This window comes from Microcaecilia unicolor, chromosome 5 (assembly GCF_901765095.1).
Source record: "Microcaecilia unicolor chromosome 5, aMicUni1.1, whole genome shotgun sequence".
NCBI lineage: Eukaryota > Metazoa > Chordata > Amphibia > Gymnophiona > Siphonopidae > Microcaecilia > Microcaecilia unicolor.
In genome coordinates this window covers 336,895,108-336,917,002 of record NC_044035.1, presented here as the reverse complement: position 1 = coordinate 336,917,002, position 21,895 = coordinate 336,895,108, and the positions used below count along the sequence as shown (strand labels likewise).

The following is a 21,895-nucleotide window of genomic DNA, read 5'->3' as shown; positions in this document are numbered from 1 at the left end:
CTATTCTATAAAGGGCACTCCAGAATGAGCACTCTTTATAGAATAGCGCCTAGTGGGCATTCCCATGCTGAGTTTTGGGCACAAGGACTTATACCAACTGAAACCTGGTGTAAATCCTGGTGTACAAGATGAGTGCGGACCCCCAGAAACCTATAACACTTCGTGCAGCTTTGCAGAATGCTCCAACCCACCCATGCCCCTTCCTTTTGGGTTACACGTTATGGGATTTTGACGCCTAGAATTATAGAATAGTGCGCAGCCAGATGTGCACACAACCCTTAATTTGTGCCAATTAATATAAATAATTGATTCTTAGTGCCCAATTATTGATAATTAGCTTGTTAATCAAATAGATTATGCCCAAATTTGAGCAACCTTTATATAATCCGGGGATAAGTGTCTCCATGCTAACTGCAACCCATTTTATGCGCACTGATAAACTTTTCAGTGTGGTAACAATTGCAGAGAACAGGCTGGGCACACCCTCAGGGGTGGAGTTAGGGGATGTCAAACAGGGCAATTGCCTTAGGCCCCCATACCTAAGGCTCAAGCTAAAAGAGGCATAGGCTGAATGTTTAGCTTTCGGGTCCCCGAATGCCTAATGGTGGCTAATTATTAAGTGAAGTGTCGATAAGAAGTGACAAAAATTGGAAGAATCCCTGACGCAGTCTTGACGGCAAAATGTAGCGCTATGTCGGAATAGATCTGAAGATATGTAATGGATCTGAATTACTGATTTATTTAATGTCGAAGTTGATTATAAGAAGAAAATCAAGATAGATTGTAATATTTTATATATACATTTAGAAAACAGATCAAAAATAGAAAAAACAGACCAATGAGGAAAAATGGTGAGGCAGCCTATCAGGCTTATTTTCGAAAGAGAAGGGCGCCCATCTTTCGACATAAATCGGAGATGGGCGTCCTTCTCCCAGGGTCGCCCAAATCGGAATAATCAAATGCTGATTTTGGCCGTCCTCAACTGCTTTCCTTCACAGGGATGACCAAATTTCACAGGGGCATGTCAAAAGCATAGCGAAGGCGGGACTGGGACGTGCTTAACACATGGGCTTCCTCGGCTGATAATGGAAAAAAGAAGGGCGTCCCTGAGGAACACTTGGCTGACTTTACTTGGTCCTTTTTTTTTACGACCAAGCCACAAAAATGTGCTCTAAATGACCAGATGACCACCGGAGGGAATCAAGGATGACCTCCCCTTACCCTCCCACCCCCCAAAATTTTTTTTAAATATTTTTCCAGCCTCAAATATCATACCCAGCTCCATGACAGCAGTATGCAGGTCCCTGGAGCAGTTTTAGTGGGCACTAAAGTGCACTTCAGGCAGGCAGACCCAGGCCCCCCCCCCCCCCCCCCACCTGTTATACTTGTGGTGGTAACTGTGAGCCCTCCAAAACCCACCAGAAACCCACTTTACCCACATCTAGGTGCCCCCTTCATCCCTAAGGGCTATGGTGGTGGTGTACAGTTGTGGGGAGTGGGTTTTGGGGGGCTCAGAACACAAGGTAAGGGAGCTATGCACCTGGGAGCTTTTTCTGAAGTCCACTACAGTGCCCCCCTAGGATGCCCGGTTGGTGTCCTGGCATGTCAGGGGGACCAGTGCACTACGAATGCTGGCTACTTCCACGACCAAATGACTTGGATTTGGTCGTTTCTGAGATGGGCGTCCTCGGTTTCCATTATCGCCGAAAATCAGGGACGACCATCTCTAAGGTCGACCTAAATGTTGAGATTTGGGCGTCCCCGACCGTATTATCGAAATGAAAGATGGCCGCCCATCTTGTTTCGATAATACAGGTTTCCCCGCCCCTTCGCGGGGACGTTCTGTGAGGACGTCCTCAGGGAAACTTGGGCGCCCCGTTCGATTATGCCCCTCCACGTATGCTATAAATTCATGCATATGGATGACTACCGAAATGCCCACCTTCTGATGGTCCTAAAAATATATATATATAAGGTACTCTTTATTCAAGAGAACATACTTGACTGAGATGAGACCTTTGAAGTTCATATAGACCACTGTGTACGAACACCAGTCCTGACACACCCAACCTTTGCACTTAGCACACTTTTAATATTTGCTGTTAAAGAAATGCTAGGTACAAAAAAAGTCCCCCCAAATGGTTTATGTATCTTAACTTCATAGAATGCGACAGAAAAAAATACAGTATCCCCAGGTCACTTCTGCAAGACCCTACAAACACATACTGGAACAATAATATTTGCCAGCTCACAGAATGGCTAGAGCAGGTGTTAACAGTCTCCCCTTATTTCCTGCCTGATGAGAAGCTGGTAATAAAGGTTTCTATAAAGTGTTCTTACATAATCACTTCCACAACAATGGAATCTAGGTAAACCTGGAAACTGCTGGGCTGATGCCCCTCAGAACACCATGCGGGCAACACATGGTTTATAAGTGAAGCATGAACAGTCAAAGATGGGCCTCAGAGGAGATTTTTCTAAATGAGGTGCATGGCACCAATTCAATTAATTCATCTTTTGTTATACAAAAAGTACATTTCCTGATTAAAATAGTTTTCTTCAGAAACCAACGAAACCCTAAAACAGAAAGAAAAAAAGTGTTCCATGAAAAATATAGGCACTTAATATCCTGAGTACACCAGCTCTAATAGTTCAAATGTTTCAATTATTTCAAGTGTACATTTTGGGACATTTATATATTTCAACGGTTTTTATTGAAAACAGTGTACATTTTGTCAACATCAAATATTCAATATGTACAATCAGTCATGTAAATTCCCTTCTAAACAACCATCAAACAAATTGGTCCTACTGTTTTCACTTTGTATTCCTTTTCTCCAATCCCCCCTCCCTTTCCCTGTTTCCCCTACTCCCTAACCTCCCCCCCCCCTTCTGTTAACCCTCCTATTCTCTCCCTCCCCCCGGAAAACTCACAATCATCTTAAAGAGGAACTGACCCACCCACAACTTCAATATAGTGTCTACAGCACATTAAGCACAAAACTCTACATTTTGGGACATTTAATGCAAACAAGGAATTCATTTTATTTAACAAGTTATGGTAAAGCTTGGGTTTGTAAAATAGTCTTCATCAGTCTCCCACATGAAGCACGGTGAAAATAAATGTCAGATGATCCTTTTTTCTCATCTAATTATCAAACTGCACCACCTTTGCAAAAATTGCAGTGCACAATCAATATTCATGAGCTTCTGTATCAGAATTAAGTCCTTTTCTAGGATAGTAACAAGAGATACCAGTTCTAAACAATCTGCACCAGAGGTTCATTTAAAAAATAGGCATTAGAACACTTTAAAGCTACTTGACTTGTGCAATCTTGAGTTTTTAACATCAGCATTTTGATTTCCCTTGGTGTAAATTTATATACGAGACAAAAGAAAAATTTGAACAAGCCCTAAAGTAGTCGAAAAGCAGACCAGGCCCTTATCGAGAGCTTGAATTCAGCCCTAGAGTAATTTGAATGTTCTAGAAGCAGGCCAGTGAAAGCAAAGGATTTTAAAATGTGGAACAATGAACTTAAATTGAACTGCTGTTAAGTATTTCGGTAATTCTTTTCTGGAAACCCAAATTAATGTCTTTATAAAATCTTCTAAGTTAATAGGGTAATCCGATCTGTAATGTTTTAAGGGGTTTTATACCCTCCCCCTCTTTTTAATAATTTCAAGGATTCATTTTCGCAAGCTGTTCCCAGAGTTGATACAAACCAACAGGCCCTGGAGTGGCTCTGACCACAGAACACATGCTTTTCACTGTTATAGTCACTAAAGTCAGGCATGTTAATTCATCATTCTGTCAGAATAATGACATTTATTCATAAATACCCACCAATCTCTTCTACACCTGGGTGAGTCTTCTGTTCAGCCCAGTGTAACTCACTAATTATACACCTTCTCCCCCTGCATACCGCCTCCCCTTCCTCCATACATCTAAGAAGAGCAATGAGACAGCCCCAGAGACCAGGCACAAAAGCTTCATGGTAGATAGATGAACAGACAGACTCTGACTGACTGAAGATAAATGTTTGCTCCATGCAATATACAAAACAACCTTGGCTCTCCTCAATGGCTTTAATATGCCTCTTCAGCAGATGGAAAATAAAATGCTTTTTTCAATTAAGAAATCAAATAGACCCTGGAATGCTTGCTCTGATCTACTTACAAGTGAAATTGTGTCTGCCTGTTCCAAGTGGATAGAGATTTTTCCTGCAAACAGATTACTACATGTTAACATTCATATGCTTCTCAGTGGCTGAACCTGTTGGTTCCACAAGTAATTCCTTCCAAAAAAGCCATATTCACAACTTGGTTTGAAGGAAATTACTGTGCAGTGCATAAAATACACCCAAATGGATAAATACCTACATAAATAAAAAATAACCATCCTGATAACAAAATTCCACGGAAAAAGCATTAAACATGGTGAATGTCAATACCACAAAATGAAATATGTCCCACAATAGAAAAGATAAATTCAACATAAACCAAGCAACGCCCTATAGAAGCAAATTATATTTATAGAATATTATGGACCTTTGTATGTTAAATTTTTCTTTATCATTTCAAGAGGAGCATAAAATATTTGGCTTCTCTTCTTACACAAGAAGATAAGAATAGCCATAATGGGTCAGACCAGTGATCCATCTAGCCCTGTATCCTGCCTCCAACAGTGGCCAATAAGGTCACAAGTACCTGACAGAATCCAAAATAGTAGCAAGATTCACGCTACTGATCCCAGGGACAAGCAGCGACTTTCCCAAATATGCCAAGTCACAGCAGGCCCCTTCTCCAGCTCTCATGCATAACTAGGTGAATCTCACGCATTGCTGATCTCTATTTTCCCTTTGCTGTCCCTACTCCCACAGCCCAGCCCTGCATCTCTCGCTTTCCTAGCTCCCACAGTCTGCCAAACTTGCTTGACATCGCCACAGGTAGCGCTGAACAGATGCTGCATCCGGCCAACGTGGAGCCTTTCTTCTGCCGCTCCTACCTCCAGGAACCAGAAGTAGTGTCTGAGGAGGTGGCAGCAGCAGAAGAAAGGCCCTTGCATTGGCCAGAAGCAACATCTGTTCACAGCGCTACCTGCGCTGGCAGCCTCAAGCAAGTCTGGCAGACCATGGGAGCCAGGCAAGTGGGAGATGCCAGCTAGACCAATGGGAATCAGGGGAAGGAAAGTAAGAGTGTTAGAGGGAGGATCCTAGATCAGCACCCTATCAGTCAGTGGGCTCCAATGATTTAATTACTGGAACTAACAAGCAATTAATTGGCACTAACTACGATTTGGGTGCAGTTGGCTACACGCTGTTGTATAACAATGGGCATCTAAATTGGATTGCGCGCAACTCAAAAGGGGGCATGGTATGGGCGGGTCAGGAGCATTCCTAAAATTTGCATGCAATGTTACAGACCAGGGGTAGGCAACTCCGGTCCTCGAGAGCCGCAGGCAGGTCAGGTTTTCAGGATATCCACAATGAATATGCAGGAGATAGATTTGCATACCATGGAGGCAGTGCTTGCAAATCTATCTCCTGCATATTCATTGTGGATATCCTGAAAACCTGACCTGCCTGCGGCTCTTGAGGACCGGAGTTGCCTACCCCTGTTATAGACTATCAAGATTGTTCCTCTACTGCATGCCCTCGGGATGCCTAAGTAGAGGCATCCAGTTACAGAATTGCCCCCAGTGTGTGTGGTAGCACTGTGGTTGGTCTGTCTACCATGCACCAGTGGAGAGCAAAGTAAATGCTCCTTAGGATAATCAGGATAAAGTATATGTATGGTTTAATCATGAATTGATGAGTGCGACTGTTGGACAGATTGGATGGACCATTTAGGTCTTTATCTGCTGTCATCTACTGTTACTATGGTGCTCATTTTCTAAGCATATGGACGTCTCAAAGGCCAAAGACGTCCATGTGCTTGAAACATCCAAATCCCGATTTTGTAGAGGCAGAAAAGGGACATCCAACACTGCAGTATGTCCAAATAGCAAGGGGAGTTTTAGGCGGGATCAAGGAGGGCCTGAAATCTGGACATCTAAGAGCAAAGTGGAAGAAACTCTATGTCTAAAAAGAAGGACATTCTTATTTAGACCTGTTTCAGGCACATCCAGGATACAAAAAGGTACCCTGATTGAGCAGCTGTCCACTGGAGGGAATTAAAGCATGGCATCTTCTTAATCCCCCAGTGGATGCTGTCGCTCTCCCTCTCCCCTGAAAGTAAAACCACAAGGGGATACCAGGCTCTACGATAGCTTCAGGTATACTTGCAGAAAGCAAGGATGATGAGTAGTTTTGTGGTTAGTGCACTGGCCTGTGAACCAAGGGACCCAGGTCCTAATCCCACTTCATCTTTTTTAAAAAAATGTTATTTATTAGGATTTATTTACCGCCTTTTTGAAGGAATTCACTCAAGGCGGTGTACAGTAAGAATAGATCAAACATCAGCAATAGGCAATTACAACAGTAAAATATTCAAATAACAATACAAAGTAATGCACAGTATACTACTTACAATGTCAACACAATATGTAATAGAACATTATAACTGATAGTGAAAGGTAAGGCAAAGTTGTAACATATAGACGGGTAACAAAGTAGGAAGAGTTAGAAAGTAAGGTGACTGATTTAAAGAAAGTTGCACATTAGGTCAGAGAGATGGTTAAATATTATCTCAGCTAGGGTAGGAGGGGATAATTGTGAGCCCTCCAGGTACAGCAACATACCTTAGTAAACAGGGCCCCTAGTCAAGAAATGTATTAATGTAGTCCAATAAAAAGGTACCTTCTTATTTGTTTTATGTTGACCTTTATTCCCATGCTCATGATGGTTAACAAATGTAACTGCCTCAGGAGGCAATTATTAAGGTACATTAAGGCAATAAAGCAGTTACTTGCCTTTTAATGTGGTAAATGGCAATAACATGTTATATTTACCGTGAATCATGTTAGTTCAGTTTACTGGAAGAAACATAGGGGTCCTTTTAATAAACCGTGGTAAAAAGTGGCCTGTGGTAGTGTAGGCGTGTATATTGGGCATGTGTCGGGCCAGTTTTTACTATGACTGCAAAAATGGGCTTTTTTTAATGGGACGGGAAAAGGGCAGGCAGTAAAACTGGCGCCCATCCAAAACCGGCCTGAGACCTTAATCACACCCGTTGATCTAGCAGTACGGGCTCATGCGCTACACATGCGCCAAATCTAAAATTATTGCCAGGGGGAGCAGTAGCCTAGCGGTAGGTATTAATCCGCAAACAAACCTTTTCCGGAGGTGCGAAGGCGGTAGAACGAGAGGACATGAAATGAGATTGAAGGGGGGCAGACTCAAGAAAAATGTCAGGAAGTATTTTTTCACGGAGAAAGTAGTGGATGCTTGGAATGCCCTCCCGCGGGAGGTGGTGGAAATGAAAACGGTAACAGAATTCAAACACGCGTGGGATAAACATAAAGGAATCCTGTTCAGAAGGAATGGATCCTAAGGAGCTTAGCCGAGATTGGGTGGCAGAGCCGGTGGCGGGAGGCGGGGATAGTGCTGGGCAGACTTATACGGTCTGTGCCAGAGCCGGTGGTGGGAAGCGGGGCTGGTGGCTGGAAGGCGGGGATAGCGCTGGGCAGGCTTATACGGTCTGTGCCCTGAAGAGGACAGGTACAAATCAAAGTAGGGTATACACAAAAAGTAGCACATATGAGTTTATCTTGTTGGGCAGACTGGATGGACCATGCAGGTCTTTTTCTGCCGTCATTTACTATGTTACTATGGTAGTCTTATTTAGGCGCACACCACACACACGTAGCACCTAACGCACCTTTGTAAAAGGACCCCATGGAGATACATAAGTACATAAGTAATGCCATACTGGGAAAAGACCAAATGCCCATCAAGCCCAGCATCCTGTCCCCGACAGCGGCCAATCCAGGTCAAGGGCACCTGGCAGCTTCCCAAACATACAAATATTCTATACATGTTATTCCTGAAATTGTGGATTTTTCCAAGTCCATTTAGTAGCGGTCTATGGACTTGTCCTTTAGGAAACTGTCCAAACCCTTTTAAAACTCTGCCAAGCTAACCGCCTTCACCACATTCTCCGGCAACGAATTCCAGAGTTTAATTACACGTTGGGTGAAGAAAAATGTTCTGCTATTTGTTTTAAATGTACTACACTGTAGTTTCATCGCATGCCCCCTAGTCCTAGTATTTTTGGAAAGCGTGAACAGACCTTTCACATCCACCTGTTCCACTCCACTCATTATTTTATATACCTCTATCATGTCTCCCCTCAGCCGTCTCTTCTCCAAGCTGAAAAGCCCCCTTAGTCTTTCTTCATAGGGAAGTCATCCCATCCCCGCTATTATTTTCGTTGCCCTTCGCTGCACCTTTTCCAATTCCACTATATCTTTCTTGAGATGTGGCGACCAGAATTGGATGCAAAGCGTGTAAATGCATGCATAACGTCTCATTATTTTGTAAATCAAATAAATCAGTTTACAATGGACATTGCAAGCTACATTATTCTAGAATCTTGCCTCATCAATCTACTACGTTTCTTTGAAGGGGTGAACAAACATGAGCCGGTGGATATTGTGTATCTGAATTTTCAAAAAGCATTTGACAAAGTACCTCAAGAAAGATTCCAGAGGAAATTGGAAAGTCATGGTAAAGAAGGTAGTGTTTTATTATGGATTTAAAAATGGTTAAAAGATTGAGAGTAGGGTTAAATGGTCAGCATTCTCAATGGAGAAGGGTTAATAGTGGGGTTCCACAGGGGTCTGTGCTGGGACTGCTGCTTTTTAACATATTTATAAATGATCTAGATATGGGAATAACTAATGAGATAATTAAATTTGCTGATGATACAAAGAGGCATACTTCCAAAAGCACTTAGACTTACAAAGTTCCATAGTTATTCAAAGTTGTTAAATCACAAGATGACTGTGAAAAATTGCAGGAGGACCTTACGAGACTGGGAGAATGGGCTCCAAATGGCAGATGATGTTTAATATGAGCAAATGCAAAGTGATGAATGTGGGAAAGAGGATCCCGAACCATAGCTATGCCATGTAAAGTTCCACATTAGGAGTCACCGACTAGGAAAAGGATCTAAGCGTCATTGTTGATGATATGTTGAAACCCTCTGCTCAGTGTGTGGCGGCGATGAAGAAAGCAAATAGAATGTTAGGTATTATTAGGAACGGAATGGAAAACAAAAATGAGGATGTTATAATGCCTTTGTATCACTCCATGGTGGGACTGTATCTTGAATACTGTGTGCAATTCTGGTCACTATCTCAAAAAAGATATAGTGGAATTAGAAAAGGTACAGAGAAGGGCGATGAAAATGATAAAGGGGATGAGATGACTTCCCTATGAGGAAAGGCTAAAGTGGCTAAGTCTCAGCTTGGAGAAAAGATGGCTGAGGGGAGATATGAGAGAGGAATATAAAATAATGAGTGGAGTGGAATAGGTAAACATGAATTGCTTGTTTACTTTCCAAGAATACTAGGACTAGGGGGCATGCAGTGAAGTTACTAAGTAGTAAATTTAAAACAAATCTAATATTTCTTCACTCAACGTGTATTAAACTCTGGAATTCGTTGCCAGAGAACGTGGTAAAAGCAGTCCGCTTAGTGGGGTTTAAAAAAAAGGTTTGGATAGCTACCTACAAGAAAAGTCTATAAGCCATTATTAAGATAGGCTTGGGGAAAATCCACTGCTTATTAGGATAAGCAGCATAAAATGTATTGTACTGTTTTCGGATCTTGCCAGATTTGTGACCTGGATTGGCCACTGTTGGAAACAGGATACTGGGCTTGATGGACCTTCAGTGTGTACCAGTAAGGCAACACTTTGGGGCCCTTTTATGGCAATGCTTATGTTCTTATGTTATGTCTTCAATCCATGTAAAATACTACAGTAAGAATATCTCGTGCTAAAAGATACGATCATGTGACTCCTCTTTTGACGAAATGTAATTAGTTACCAATAACATCCCCTGTACAATTTAAACTTCTTCTGTACAATTGGACATTGGACTATCTTGCCATCCTTATCTTATTTCACACCTCATCAATGGCATTAAAAATAGTCATCAATGCAGCAGCAAAACTAATAGGCAACGGACACTGGACTGACCATGCCAACCCATTCTTAATAAAATTACACTGGCTCACCATTAAAGCAAGGATAGACTTCAAAATACTCATCACTATCTTCAAAAACCTTCACGGGCTGACGCCATCATACCTACAGAGACTGATCCATATCTATCAACCTAGAAGATCACTCAGATCCATTCAAGATATCAAACTCACACTACCGAATCCATAGAATACACACAGAAAAAAAAAAACCTTCAACATGACAAGAAGAGGCAAACGAGTGGAACTTTGGAACTCTCTCCCACAAAAAAATTAGACAGATCCCAGTCTAATGTCCTTCCATGGCTCTTCCAAAAATACTTCGGAACCAAACTCCCCAACCCATAATCCAAAGCCAGCTTCACCCAATCCTAGGCACCTTCCTAGGTCCTGTGAACAATCCTTAACCTTAACTCAACTGTCACCCTTAATTCCCCTTGAATTTATAATAAGCCCAACCTAGCTCAACTGAACTCCCGAGTCTCTTTGATATTCTTACCACATTCTTATATTTTCTGTTCTCTGCAAGAAGTTTGTTTATTGTTTTAGAATTTCAGTTAAATTTCAGTTGATTGTACTCCACCTAGAACTTAACAGTTAAGCGGCCTGTAAATGCCCAAATTAAATTAAATTAAGGTTAGTACGTGATGGCTGCTTACAAATTCCTAACTTTAGGGCAGCGCATCTCGAATCCACTTGTAATCTGCCTTTTTTTTGTGCGGCCCCTTTCCTTTGGAATACTATGCCATTAAAACACTGTACAGAACCTTCTTTTCCAAAACGTATCTTTTTGAGCAGGTGTTTTCAATAGTTGTGGATATCTTGGACTTCAAGGTGAATGACTGAGTTTATATTAGTATTTTATATTTTTATTTTCCCTTTTTTCTTTATTTTAATTGATGGTATTCCTTTCCTTCTTTTAATTATTAATTGTATGTGTACTGTAAAGTGCTTTGATGTATTGTTTGCAAAAGGCAGTATATCAAGAGAAATAAAGTCCATATTATAATGTGAACAGCAAATTATTGCAGACTTCACTTATAAGCCACATTTTGCAGGCTGTAATGGTTGCTAGAACTAGACTTGCTGCCTCCATGATTTGAAGCACAGAGGTGATTAAAAAAAAAAAATCAGGGGATCCAAGATGGCTACTTAAGAGGTAGACACATCTGCTGCTGCTCTCCAGATCATGCTAGCCTAGTCTCCTCGAAGCGTCTCCCGGCCCGGTGGTGATGGGCAAGCGGTGAGGGAACGTTAGGGAGTTTCCCTTGGCTCCTTGAACAGTTCCGGCAATAAGGCAGATGACACTGGATCATTTTGTAGTGCCTGCGGGCCTCCCAATGACCTCATCTCCTTCTGCCCGAACTGACGCTTTGGCGTCAGCCAGTAGTGTGGACGGGGCATCCCTGAGCCCCGTTGAACATGCGGCTCCCCCACAGCCGAGGAGTGAAAGTGCTGTCGCCATCTCTACACCCAGGAAAGCAGAGGCTGAAGGACTGGGTCTGCAGAGAGGGAAGGCACCGACAACAAAAGAGACTGTGGAACCTGGGCAAGATAATATTATTCAGTCAGTTCTAAAAATTTTGCCTCCAGAAACTTTGAGTACTCTCTCTCAGGTGGAAAGTCTACCTCCTTCAGCTATGTCATCTAGGGTGACTATTAAACCAGCCATAGTGACTTTGGAGTCACTTTGGGATATTGTTTATGATATGCATTCTTCTTTACAATCTTTGGTAATGGGGAATTCTAAAGACATTAAGGTTATCTCAGAGGCGCTCTTGACTCAGGCGCAGGTAACTGCCCAGCAGTCCTTGAAGTTTGAATTCTTGGAGTCAAAATTTCAGACTTTGGAGAATTTGGGGGTTGTCTCAATTAAGGATAAGAATTTCTTACATCGACGATTGGAGTACCTGGAAAACCAGGTTAGAAGACATAATTTAAGATTTCTCAATTTCCCCAAATCACCTTTGATTTCCCCATTGGATATGGTCAAGAAATATTTAACTGAGGTCTTGGGGATGACTGGTGATTCGTTACCTCCCATTACACGAGCTCAATATATTTGGAGCTCAGGAAGATCTGTGGGAGATTCCTCTCAAAGACGGGAGGCGGACAATCTGAATCTTACCTCCTTTTTGGAATCCTCTTTGGATGTAATTACACAGAGATCTACTATGGTGGTTACTTTTGCTTTGGAACCCGATCTCAATGCAGTTCTGAAACTTTCCTTTAGACATTTGGAGACGCTTTTTTGGGGATCAAAAGTTCGTATATTTCCTGATCTTTTAAGAGAGACATAGATGAGGCATAAGGCTTTCTTGGCCTTATGGCCAAGAATATTAGCTTTAGGTGCCAATATTATGCTATGATTTCCATGTTTATGTTTTGTACTTTATGAGGGTAAACAATTTCAATTTTTTGATCCAAAACAGCTAATTGATTTTTTTAGAAGCTAAAGAGGAATTGAATGTCATAACATAATCCTGAATGTGTCCTATTAGAGGTAGGCTTGAGATAGTACTCGGAGGGAGCATCTACCTGTATTAGGAATTATATTTTTGTTCTTGAAAGAATTTATTTCTTATATCTTGGATCCTTATTTTCCTGACTTGTGGACGAAGGACTGTCTACTTTCTTAAAATACCTGACTGTTTTTTTCTTTTTTTTCCTTTTCTTTTTCTATGTTTTCAGATTATCTCTGAATTTTCTGAGATATGTATTTGAAAATTGAATAAATAAAAAAGAAAATTAAAAAGAAAATCAGACAAGAGGTTAAAAAGGACTCTGCAGCACCTCCACCATAAAGAGAGTTAGGGGACCTTGGCTACCTCTAAACCCCACTGCATTGCATTCAATAATCATTTGTTTCTATGGTTCCAGTCGTTTTGCAATACAGAGTAAATTAACATTTCCGTTCTTTTCACCTCCCCTCCCCCAAATTTTTCTCTTCTGAATTCTGGCACATATGAAGATGTCACCATTTCTGAATGTTTGCTTTGCACAGTCACCGTACAAAGAGAAAAAGAAAAGAATACATAACTACGCTTGAAATAGTCACAGATGCTCATGGTGCTTATTTTAATATTTTGCCATCCAAGATTTTAATGGAAGATTGTTTAGTAACAAAGAACACTGCGCCTTTAATGGTTCATCCACAGTCCAGGGTAAAGTCTGAACTCGTTGCCGCTTTGTTGTTATGTTTTGTTCCAAGGTTCATAATCTGAAAATTGACTTCAGGGACTTTTTTGCTTGCTCTATTAAAATGATTCATGTTGCATTCAACATAAATTGTGCATACACAGAGGAGGTTTAGCACACATATCCACAGTATAATAACTAAAGTGAATTTTGTACAAGCCGCAGTTTGTGGCAGCAATGCGGTATCATTTGTCTTAATTTTTCTTCGGCATCACATTAGGCTACTGCATTTACATTTTCAGGTATGGCTAACCACTTTAAAACTTTCTTTTTACAGCAAGAGTAAAGAGGGAATCAAATCTGCATCTTTATGCGATACAGCCCAAAGTAATGTCTTTTTATTGTCTAAAGTACACATGAATTTACTTCCCATTTACCTTACTGCACAAGAAACAGGCTGGCCTTTATGCAAAATGCATGAAATATTTAGCATCCCTCAATCATGCAAGGCTCTTATTACAGAGAAGACACTGTTTCATTTCACTTTTCAGGGAAAAAAAGAAGGAAGATATTCCTGCAATCACATTTTCCAAGTGCTGTTTTGGTGCTCATTTTTAGAAACCTAATGTAAAGTTTATAGAAAGGAATGGCTGATAAATGGCTGATACAAGTTTTCGGATTTGGCCAGGCTGTAGTTTAACAGCTATGAGCCTGAGTCTGCATTCTCTGTTTCCGTCTTATAGGCTTATGGCCCACAGTTCTTAACAGGGGTATTTTTCTCCAGCATGGAGAAGTACAAAAATTAACTTGATGGATACAGCACAAATCAATAATATTGCAAGATGGAATACTTTCATATAGCCAAGGTGGAATGATGAATTAGATCTGATTTATGAAATCAACAAGTTGCACTAATAAGGGAATATATGACACAATGCTTGCACTATGTACAATGCTGCTCTTAATTCACTTTTATCAAGGCCCTGTGTCTGCAGCAGCAACTTTGTAGAAGCTGTTGGAAAGGGGTTTGAAAAATCTGCTGGCAAAGTTTCTGTCATGTATTATTAAGACAGACACAAAGTCAGCTTCATTGAAAATTTTCCAATTAAGCTATTTCATTTGAAAAATAGAATTATTTATTTATTGCATTTGTATCCCACATTTTCCCACCTCTTTGCAGGCTCAATGTGGCTTACAATACATCATGGGTGGTGGAAATATAATAGAAAATAGACATTTAGTGTTATAGAAAATTTTTGGCAACATGATAATGATAAGACATGATAGTAGTATAACAAGCAGATATTATAAGACATTTCTAACTATGTGTGGAGGAGTTGTATATATTCACATTGGTTGATCTTTGTGGTATGCCTTATTAAAGAGATGGGTCTTCAGTAGTTTGCGGAAGTTCGTTAGTTCGTATATATATATATTTTTTTTTTCAAACAGGCGTGGGATAAACATAAAGGAATCCTGTGCAGAAGAAAGGGATCCTCAGGAGCTTAGCCTAGAATGGGTGGCAGAGCTGGTGGTTGGGAGGCGGGGCTAGTGTGGGCAGACATATACAGTCTGTGCTGGGGCTGGTGGTTGGGAGGCGGGACTAGTGCTGGGCAGACTTATACGGTCTGTGCCAGAGCCGGTGGTGGGTGGCAGGGATAGTGCTGGGCAGACTTATACGGTCTGTGCCAGAGCTGGTGGTTGGGAGGCAGGGTTGGTGGTTGGGAGGCGGGGATAGGGCTGGCCAGACTTATACGGTCTGTGCACTGAAGAGGACAGTACAAATAAAAAAGTAGCACATATGAATTTATCTTCTTGGGCAGACTGGATGGACCGTGCAGGTCTTTTTCTGCCGTCATCTACTATGTTACTATGTATATATTTTTTTCATTTTCAACTCTCTCTTTATGTTTGAATTATTCCTTACTCCAAAGACCCCTCCCATAGTTTCTCCTCCCCGACATTCACATAGGTGTTCCTATTTCCTGTCCACTTTTCCTTCCCTCTCATGCTCTCTCTGTTCTCCTCTCTGTCACTCAAATTTTATCTTAACCATACACTTTCTTTCTTATAGGTTGTCTCCCCTGCACTGTTTTGCCTCCTCCTCCTTTCATTTCTCTCAGGGCTAGCCAACCATTAGGCAAAACTAGCCAGCGACCTAGGGCAGCAAAGAGCGTCAGCAGTCAAAGCAAAACAATAGGTTCTGAAAGTCTCACAAACTGACAGTACAATCAGAATCTACTCTTAACCTGTATTTGTATGGGATTTTTGTGCGACTATCATGACTGAGATTAATTGTCAAAATCTTGTAGGGGCTGAAGGTTAGGAGCATGATGGGGGGAGGGGGGAGGGGAGGGTAAGGCTTAATTTTCAGCCTGATCCCTCTCCGTTTCTCATGTTCCCTCTTCCTTCTATTCAGTATTTCACTTTTTCGTTTTCCTTTCATCACTCTCGCTGTGATCTTTTCATCACCCTCTTTCCCTTGCATTCTCCCTTCCTCTGCTCTGCCCCCATACTGTTTGGAGAAGCAGATTTTGCAGTTGTGAAATGTCATGAAACTGGAGATCCTATTCTGTTGTTAGAAGAGAATGCAAACTACAGGCGATGAAGAGATTCAGAGAAAAAGAGCAGAGCACAAACAATTCCTAAAATGAGTTGATAAAAGTTTAAAACCTGTATTACATGGAAGTCAGCGTGTTATGCCTCTTTTCTGGCTGTTTTGCTTTTTAACAAACAAGGATAAGCTTACACATCAATTACGACATTTTTGTTTCTCCGATAGGCTGGAATTTATCAGGAATTATCCCACATATCAACAAGTTAAGAGGGCTGAATAATCTTGGTGTAAACTCATTCACTATATATTTATTTATTACTAGTAAAAGAAGCCCGTTTCAGAGCAAATGAAACGGGCGCTAGCAAGGTTTTCGTCGCCAACACCCCCCTCCCTCCCTCCCTCCCTGGCCAACCCCTTCGTTGTTCTGGCATTGCTCCGCCCCCAACGTCATGACGTTAGACGCGAGGGCGGGGCCCGGAGCGATTTCCCACCCCCCCCTGCCTCCCTGCTTCCCTCCCTGCCAACCCCTTCGTTGTTCTGCCATTGCTCCGCCCTCGAGGGCGGGGCCCGGAGCGATTTCCCCCCCCCCCCCGCCTCCCTCCCTGCCAACCCCTTCGTTGTTCTGCCATTGCTCCGCCCTCGAGGGCGGGGCCCGGAGCGATTTTGGTGGCTTCACCACCACGAACCTTCGAACCTTTTTGAAGGAACTCAGGGCTTGGCTTCACTGACGTCAGTGTCCTCAGAACGTTGAGGGTGAGTTTTATTATAGTAGATTTGTACAACAATCTTTATGATAAAATGCTTTAGGGCAGTGAAAGCACTTAATTCTGTGCAGGTTCAAAATTGCTCAACAACACAAATATCTTTATTAAAACTTTTATACACCAAGAAATAGGAAATAGACTTTTATAAATTCTGTGCAGTAAAATATTTCATTAACTAAAAGGAAGTAGAGATGGAAATATGTTTTAAGCATCATTAACTCATTTCCCTTTCCTCCAAAGCCTTTCAGTATTTTGCCTGGAATGCTGTCCAGTCTTTTTTCCTAGTTACGAAAGCATGCTGTTTCAAATTATTTGAACCGGTAATGTGGCAAAGTTATTAAAGAACAGAATTCAGAATCTGAATCTGAAAACCCAAGTCTGATCCCTATTATCTATCAATAACTAATCATGAGCAAGTCATTCAGGACTAGATTTATTTGATATACCGCAAAAGTTAAAAAAAAAAAAAAAAAGAAATCTAAGCGGTTTACAATACATAACAAATTGGGGGAGGGGTAGAAAAACAACGCACCACAATAGGGAAAAAAAACACAGAATACAAAAAGACAGTGGGAAAAGGAAAGGTTACATCTCAACAAAACAAAAAAAAAGGAGCAAAGGGAGAAGAACAATAGAAGGCTAGGAGCTGTCAATTCAAATATCCGGGCGGACAATCCCTAGGAAAAAATCAGGGAGTAAAGAATCAGGGAGTGCAGAATTACTACTAATAATAACCATTTCTGTAGTGCTACTAGACGTACGCAGCACTGTACACTTGAACATGAAGAGACAGTCCCTGCTCGACAGAGCTTACAATCTAATTAGGACAGACAAACAAGAGATAAGGGAATATTAACGTAAGGATGATAAAATAAGGGTTCTGAACAAGTGAATAAGGGTTAGGAGTTAAAAGCAGCAACAAAAAGGTGGGCTTTTAGCTTAGATTTGAAGACGGCCAGAGATGGAGCTTGACGAACCGGCTCAGGAAGTCTATTCCAGACATCTGGCGCAGCAAGATAAAAGGAACGGAGTCTGGAGTTAGCGGTGGAGGAGAAGGGTGCAGATAAGAGAGATTTACCCACTGAACGGAGTTCCAGGGGAGGAATGTAGGGAGAGATGAGAGTGGAGAGGTACTGAGGAGCTGCAGAGTGAATGCACTTATAGGTCAATAAGAGGAGTTTGAACTGTATGCGGAAACGGATAGGAAGCCAGTGAAGAATTAAACAGCAGTTTGGTGGAAGGTCAAAGAAAAATAGAAAGCCTTTAACATGGACTTAAAACTAGTAAAGGTCTTCTCAAGGCGCAAATATTGGGGAAGGGAATTCCACAACATGGGAAACACTATACTGAAACAAGAACTTCTAAAAACATCCCGAAAAACCTTACCACATACACGCATATCACAGGTCCATTCTATTATAATGAGACCTATTTAATAATAATAATTATTAACGGAATTAGCATGCACAAATATACTTGAGTAATGCTGGTGTTTACACTGCAAAGCCTAATATTTCAATTGTAAGATCTACCAGGCATGAACATTGTTCCTAGTAAATGATCTTGTATGATGTAATATAGAATAGTGTGATACAACTGATAATTACTATTATATATTCCTAATATAGAACATTTCATTACAACTGTGCATGTACTGCTGAAAAGAATATTTACCATGATAAACACAAAAGCATTCTAGAGAATGACTGATCTCCTAAGACTCAGGAGATATGTTCATTCCTTCCCTGTGGGTGAAGCCCCATTTACAGATAAACAACATTTAAAGAGTATCAATGATGAGAGCCAGATGGATGATGGCGGCCATGTGTCTTAGCAAATCTATATGCACTAGTCGCATCCCTGACCTCACTGGGACTTCTCTCATTTCTCCCACAGGCAGAGATTAGACAATCTATTGTAGCTCTCTTTTTCTAGGGGGAACACAGACAAATAGTTCAATTCACTTATCATATCAATCACACTGTAAATAAGCCAGCACAGAGTGAGTGAGTATAACAGCACCATCTCTCTGCTGAACATGAACACTGAAATGTAACTAACCTCCATGGGCGTAATGGACAGAAGCTTGAGTTATTTTTCAAACACAAGATACCACTGTTATCTGGAAGCTTAGGCAATTTTGATGTACAATTCTTTCCTTGCAAGAACCCCAAGCTTATCATCTGTCTGGAGTTCCAAAGACCAGAGCTGTAACGAGAGGAGCTGACACCTGGGGCGGGTCGCCGCTGCGCACCCCCCCCCCCCACACCGGGAGCAGCACGGCTCACCCTCCTCCCGCTGGAGCGCACACCCCCCCCCCCCCGGAGCGCATACCTGCGGCGAGGGACGGGCGGGAGGGCCGATCCGCCCCGACTGCACGTTGCTGGGGTGTGTCGGCTCCGCGCTGATTCACTGCTCTCTCTGTCCTGGAACAGGAAGTAACCTGTTCCGGGGCAGAGAGGGCAGTGCATCAGCGCAGAGCCGGCACCCCCCAGCGGCGTGCACCCAGGGCGGGGCGGACCGCCCCCCCTTCCTATGCCACTGCCAAAGACACAGGTGTAAGGCAAGGCTAATATCAAGCACATCATGAAATTGATGCGTCTTGCAGTTAAGGCTGCAAGAAAGCCATATTAGTTTTTTCTGCCAATTGGGATAGGACGAGCACACGGTACTTATGAGTAGGGATAATATATTGTATGTTGAAAATTAGTTACCATTACAAAGCAGCAAGACGGGTGAAAGCAAACAGATAAATGCAGAACATTCTGAGGGGTCCTTTTACTAAGGTGTGTTGAAAAATGGCTTGCGGTAGTGTAGGTGTGGGTTTTGGGTGCGCGCAGAATCATTTTTCAGCGCACCTGTAAAAAAAATGCCTTTTTAAAACACTTTTGTCGAAAATGGACATGCGGCAAAATCAATATTGCCGCGCCTCCATTTTGGGCCTGCGACCTTACCAGCAGCCATTGACCTAGCGGTAAAGTTTCACACAGTAACCAGGCGGTAATGACCTACACGCGCCAAATGTCACTTGGCGTGCATCCGATGCGCGCGACCAAAAATAAAAATTATTTTTTGGCCATGCTTATCGGACGCGTGCCAAAAATGAAATTACCACAAGGGCCGCGTGGTAGTCGGGCGGTAACTCCATTTTGGTGCGTGTTGGGCATGTGTAGAGCCTTACGCGGCTTATTAAAAGGGCCCTGAGGATTTAAAATAAATCCATAAACTAGTTACCTAGACAAGGATAAATAAATAAAATACTGTTTTAAATATACAAGTTTAGTTTTTTTTTTTCCAAGTACTGTTAATAATCCATTTGGGATAAACAATAAAATACAATCTAACAAAAAACTACATAAACTAAACCATCTATGAGGAAGTCTTTGTCAGTAATAGAAGTATCAAATGGTAATGGCATTACCACTCAGAAAAGGGTAAGTCGTGGAGGGGCATAATCGAATGGGACGCCCAAGTTTTCATGAGGGCATCCTCGCAGGACAGCCCCATAAAGGGGCGGGGCAACCCATATTATCGAAACAAGATGAGCGTCCATCTTTCGTTTCGATAATACAGTTGGGGACGCCCAAATGATGAAATTTAGGTCGACCTTAGAGATGGTCGTCCTTAGGTTGTTTTTGAGATGGTCGTCCCTGTTTTTGGCGATAATGGAAAGCGAGGACGCCCATCTCAAAAATGACCAAATCCAAGCCATTTGGTCATGGGAGGAGCCAGCATTCGTAGTGCACTGGTCCCCCTGACATGCCAGGACACCAACCGAGCACCCTAGGGGGCACTGCAGTGGACTTCAGAAAAAGTCTCGCGAGGCTGCGTCAACTCTCGGCGGCCATTTTGAAACACCGAGAGCCGGACTCACACAGGATGCAGCAGGGCAGCTAGCAGCAGCGCTCTGGGCAGGAAAGCAGGGGCTCTTTCTTTCCTGCCCCGAGCGAACAGGTACCTCTACACTACCAGGGATAGTAGCGTAAGGGGAGGGGAGGTGACAGGGGGGAGGGAAGGTGACGGGGGGAAGAGGGGGCGACCGGGGGCGGGGTGGTAGCGTGAACGGGGTGGGGCGATGGCGCGAAAGGGGCGGGGTGATGGGCACGTCCTCGGCGGCTTGCTTTTGTTAGGCTGTGTGCAGCGATTCGTTGGAAGGGGAGGAGCCTCCCCGTTCGTTCATTTGCGTTGTTGTGTACTTGTTCCGCCCTCGACGTCATCACGTGTGACGCGAGGGCGGGGCATGGAGACATGGTGAGTGTTCTGGCTTCACCACCATGAACTTACGAACCGGTGTCTGAGTGGCTGCAGTGACGTCAGTGTCTTCAGAACGTTGAGGGTGCGTTTTATTATAGTAGATATATAGATATAGATAGATATAAAAATAGATGCAATATTTGATTAAGCTTTGTATCCCTTAGTAAACAGATGTACTGAATTTATTTACAATACTTACTCTAGTACCTATAAAACAATAACATGTGTTGAACATGTTAAATGCACAAGAGTCTCTTATTGCAAAAGAAAGGAAGGTTTAGATCTTGTTTTAATTAAAACAATGAACACAGATAGAAATACCAGCAGCATTAAAAGTACAATTGAAACATGACGAACACATACCATCCCACAGTTCTACAGCTTAAAAATAATAGTAAAAAAAAAATGAAAGGAGATAAATGTTCAAATCAGAGGTTAAAAAAAATCTACATTTTAATCTTTTTTGGGGGAGAAAACAAATTATCTTATTTACTACATGAATGGTTTCCTCAATTTAATGCCAATCTTTGGAGGAAACTTCAGCCTGTCTGAATTAAACAGGCAGCACACAGGAAAAGACTAGATTATTTACATTATAGAATACGGCTTAAAAATAAAATTGAAAGATTACTTCACCACAGTCTGAAAATAATGGGAACATGTACATTGCTGCAACTTACAAAAATCTAATTTCATTTTTTTTTCTGTTTCTGGAAAGAAGTGAGATAACTGCAATACACAATGTAAATTATATCCTTTTCAGGAGCGAATCGTTAAAAGTCTAGGGTACACTCTATTCTTTGTGACACAAATTTTGATATCCATTCAAATTGGCAGCTTTGTCATTGGGAAATAGCTGGTCACAAAACTGCTATTAACTTCTGAAAAAGGTATAAAATATTGATCCAATAATCTAATATAAACTGAAATCAAAATTCACAAGTATTGCATTTTTCTTTTCAAGTGATAAAAAAAAAAAGGCCAGTGCATTAGGGGGTACCTTGCTTAACACACTTTTATTTCAGCTTGAAAATG

At 41.9% G+C, this 21,895-nt stretch overlaps 1 protein-coding gene and 1 long non-coding RNA gene across 2 annotated transcripts in view; one reads left to right on the top strand and one right to left on the bottom strand.

Annotated features, from left to right (window-relative positions):
* WWOX (WW domain containing oxidoreductase) overlaps positions 1 to 21,895 on the bottom strand; it is a 1,373,934-nt gene that overhangs the window by 1,051,586 nt on the left and 300,453 nt on the right. The gene's annotated exons all lie outside the window — the stretch shown is intronic.
* Positions 8,208 to 20,879, top strand: LOC115470890. The gene is made up of 3 exons (XR_003942254.1): positions 8,208 to 8,219; positions 19,906 to 19,909; positions 20,770 to 20,879. It is a non-coding gene; the product is annotated as an uncharacterized LOC115470890 (long non-coding RNA).